This window comes from Herpailurus yagouaroundi, unplaced genomic scaffold, assembly GCF_014898765.1.
Source record: "Herpailurus yagouaroundi ecotype Mexico unplaced genomic scaffold, PumYag 188, whole genome shotgun sequence".
NCBI lineage: Eukaryota > Metazoa > Chordata > Mammalia > Carnivora > Felidae > Herpailurus > Herpailurus yagouaroundi.
In genome coordinates this window covers 3,877,095-3,881,551 of record NW_024412419.1, presented here as the reverse complement: position 1 = coordinate 3,881,551, position 4,457 = coordinate 3,877,095, and the positions used below count along the sequence as shown (strand labels likewise).

The 4,457-nt window shown below is 45.8% G+C and overlaps 1 long non-coding RNA gene across 1 annotated transcript; it reads left to right on the top strand.

Moving 5' to 3' along the window:
- Positions 1 to 6: 6 nt before the first annotated feature.
- Positions 7 to 1,089, top strand: LOC121044051 (uncharacterized). The gene is made up of 2 exons (XR_005797083.1): positions 7 to 328; positions 510 to 1,089. It is a non-coding gene; the product is annotated as an uncharacterized LOC121044051 (long non-coding RNA).
- Positions 1,090 to 4,457: the final 3,368 nt, after the last annotated feature.

Genomic DNA, 4,457 nt, shown 5'->3' with positions numbered 1-4,457 from the left:
CGGAGGCCCGAGTAACGGTCTGCGGGGCTGGGCTGGGGCGGGGGCCCGGTCCTCGCGTTCCATCTGGCCACTCCCGAGGCTGGTTCTGAACCCGGTTCCCGGGACCCGCGAGCTTCGGCACGGCCCCGCCCCCCGGGCTCGCCAGCCCGCCCTGTCCCCTCCCCCCGCTCCCCACTCCTTCCCGTTCCCCCTCTTCCTCTTTGTCCCCTCCCCCTCTCTCGGTCACCAGCGCCCTCCGGAGCAGCCTCGTCCTGAACGTCTAGCGAGGAGCCAGCACGCCTTGCGGGGCCTCGGCTGTTTTAGTTAGCGACACGGACCGAGGAGAAAAGTAGGTGCACCCCAACTTCCGAGTCCAAATAGGTCCCGTGTCTGTGCCCAGGTGGGGCGCACTGCTCCTAGGGCTGCGAGCGTAGCCGGAGAACAGGCTGGCTTATGTAAAGCGGCCCCATGGCCCGTCGGTCCTGCTGTGCTACTTGGAAACCCGTTTCTCTTTGTGTTTCTTTATTTAGTCGCTGTTACCCATCTGTGGATATTCTGCGGGGAGATTGAAAGAAAACCTGCTTCCTATTCATTGCCTGTCGTCATCGCTGCCTTCACACCCTCCAGCGCTGGCGAGCCGGCAACTTTGAGTAATTCCCCGAGATACTGCCCAGAGTATTTCGCGAGACAAGTCAGCCTCTTAGGACTCGCACAGTGACCCCAACCCGCTGCTCCCTTTCGGGTTCCTTTCCTGCAAACGACACTGCATGGCTTGCACATTGCAGTTTCCCATGTCTTTAGTCACAGAAAATGGTACCATGTTTTCACATTTTTCACAGACCATCGCGCGCGCGGTTGTGTGAGTGTGTGTGTGTGTGTGTGCGCGCGCGCGCGCGCGTGCCACCATTGCAGTACCCTCCCCCACGTTATTCATCGTAAAGAAAAACACTGCGTCCAATCCTTGTGATATTCAAGCCAATCCTGTGGGCAATCTATGCTCTCCAGCCATCGGAACCAGAGGAATTTACAGTCATCCATACAGGGTGACCGCAAGTCTGGAGATGTATAAAACCGAAGGCAGTGTGTGAAAATCCGTATTCACTCCCACAAGGCAAGCCCTGCCTCGTGTTCCTGTCTCTGCGTGCACACTTCCCAGCCATTTCAGCTCCTGGGAACACGGCCGGAGGGTGGGTGGATGGACTGGTGAATCCTCACAGCTCCCCCCCACCCCCCCAACACATGATAAATCCATACTCCAGCCAGAAGCCTCGAAATAATTTAGCCCAGTTGCATTATTTTCGTGCAAACCATGAGGGCATCTAGCATTTCAGACTCTGAGAGAGAATGCCTTTGCGAATCTTAAGCAAATTCGGTGTTTATTTGCCTTTTTCACTTGACAGCAAACATCATGTTTAGCTTCAGAATGAGAATTAGATTAAGTGCAATCAGGCTGGAAAGTAATGGGTTTATTCTGGGAGTGCTATGATCTTCTCAGAGGAAATATAAGTTAATATTTAGTCTTTCAGATAAGAAACATAATTTCTGTTCTGAGAAAGATGGGTCACCCTTGGAGAAGAGAAAACCAGTGACAGGGATTGTTTATTAGTGCGAGCCCGGGCAGCAGGAACCATGAGAGGGAAGTGCTGTGACTTGATGGGTCTTTCCATAAACACACAGTAGAGGTTGGCGGAGCAAAAGCAGGGCATGGAGACTTCCACGGGAATGGACTGGAGCTAATTCCCCCCTCTGTCTTCTATAGAAAGGTCCCAATTTTCAAAAAGGATTACCTAGATTGCTATTTTGTAACACGATCTACCCACCTCCTTAATGTTAGTGAATTCAGTGAGGATTTGAAGGGAGAAAAGAAAAACTAAATAACTCATGTATACTTTTTCTTTCTTTTCTTTTTCTTTTCTTTTCTTTTTTTTTCTTTTCTTCTCTTTTCTTATCTTTTCCTTTCTTTCCTTTCTCTTCTTTTTTTTTCCACCCTCTCTATGGGAAGGTTTTAAAATATGCATAACATTAAAAGAAAAGAAATGGGAACATGCCTGAGACCTGAATGCTTCGCACAGGAACAGTATTTACTCGTAAAAAAAATGGATGCTTGCAGCATCAGCATCAACCAACTAGTTAAAGGAACTTGAGGCTAACAAATGGAAAATGCAGTCCTCTGTAATGATACACTTCCTGAAAGTTTAGCTTAGTAAAATGGAAATTTGTCTGCTATATTTAAAACTGGTGAATGCATACTGGGATTAGACCTCTGAATCATCTTTTCATAGCCAATATACATTTCATGTGTGTGTATATCTATGGAAGTCTCTGCATAGATATAGCACGTTTTCCTGCTAATATTAAACATTGTTGGGTATATAATTAACACTCAGAGTCTTAAGATGTACATTCTATTATAGCCACAAATGACTATTTTTATCATTATTATTATTATTTTTTTTACAAATGTATCTTTAGAAAGAAGACCTTTCATTTATAAGAACTATTATGTAAGGGGTAAGCTATTATACGAAATCGCTCAAAATCATGATAACTAACACATTTAGAATACATGCAAAGTGTTCCTACTCCCTCTGAACAAGAAACATTTTGCTAAGCAAATAATACACTAAAAACATCACTGAGTAAATATTTGACCCGTTAAATTGAACATACCTGTTTCACAAGAGCTCTGACTACGTGCATTATCTCCATCGCTGAAATGATACCCTGCAGGACAATTCTTTACATCTCCTCTCTCCTGACCCACTCTCCTGAAACGGGCTTCTCCCCTCACTGTTCTGCTAGCTCTTGGCATCTTTGCCTCAGACCTGAATCCTGAGTTTGATCCCTATATCCTCTGTCTACCTGGAACCCCCCTTGTACGTATCCTCAGACCTGGTGACGGGTGTCAGTTGAACTCCCAGACTCTCCAGACCCTGTTTTTTTCTCATGGTGCTTTAGGGCCTTGGCATTTTAGCCTATCCATCTAGAACTTGCTTTTCACCTGATCTTTGCATATTGATCTCCTGCATTGCATTTAGCCCCAGGTGCAATGCTGGAGGTGGGGGTGGGGGTGGGGGTGGGGGTGGGGGTGGGGTGTGCTTCCAGGCACCTGCTGCCCCTTCCCTCCACACATAGGCTGCCAGTGACTGTCACTTCATGTTTGGTACATCAGGACATACTTTAGTTGCTACAATAATCTGTTGATATTCTCACTCGTGTATTCTCTGAATCACCCAGCCAGAGAGTACGCTTCATTAAAACACTAGCAGAAGGACATAGGGCCGGGACTCTGAACCTTATTTATAAAACGTAATTTTACATCATGACCAGCACACAAGCTGTATGTATACAAAGCAGGAACCAAAGTGTCACAAATGAGTATCTCTCCTTATCCAGTGTAATACAGGCTACTTCCTTTTCCATTTCTTTAAACTATGTTGGTTAAAATCCACTGAGTTCACCTATTAATGAGACACTGTTGAAGTTTGAGTGACAGTGGCTTGGGTGTTCTAAGACTCTGGAATATTCTGCCTTGGATTGAAAATTCCAGTTCCAGTGTCCTTCTTTCCCTTTCCCTTTCCTTTTTGTCCCTCCTTTCCTTCCTTCCTTCCTTCCTCCCTCCCTCCCTCCCTTCCTTCCTTCCTTCTTTTGTTCTTTCCTTTCTTCCTCCTTCTTCTTCCCTCTCTCCTTCCTTCCTTCCTTCCTTCCTTCCTTCCTTCCTTCCTTCGTAATTATTTTAGTGGATCTCATCATGTAGCCCTTGATTCTTAATAATAACAAAAGAATTATACAAACCTACTGCCTCCAAACTTCATGTTTTTTCTTTTTTTTATTATTTGTATGAGCTACGTATTTTCTTTTAAATGGGCTTTTTTAAAGTAGTTTTAGGTCCACTGCAAAATTGAGTGAAAAGTACAGAAAATCCTCATATATGCCTGTCCCTCACACACGCACAGCCTCCCCCACTGTGGACACACCCTGTGAGAGCTGTGCGTGGTTACCATTTGTGAACCTACACGGACTCCTCACAATCGCCCAGAGCCCGCAGTTGACATTAGGGCTCACTCTTGGTGGTGCACACTCTATAGGTTTCGATAAATGGATGATGACACGATATGTCCATCACGATGGAATCGCGCAGAATAGCTGCACTGCTCTAAATGCCATTTGCGTCTGGGGTCTGGCAACCACTAATCCTCTTACTCTCTCTGCAGTTTCTTTCTTCTTGGTCTTTTCCAGAATGTCTTATAGCTTGAATCCTGCAGCATGTAGCCTTTTTACATTGGCTTCTTCCACTTAGAAAGAAGTATTTAAGGTTCCTCCCGGGCTTTTCATGGTTGGACAGCTCGTGTGTGTGTGTGTGTGTGTGTGTGTGCTGAGTAGTATTCCATTGTCTGGATGGACCACAGTGTATCCACTCACCTGGTTGCTTCTAAGTTTTGGCAATTGTGAGTAAAGCTGCTCTAAACATCCATACG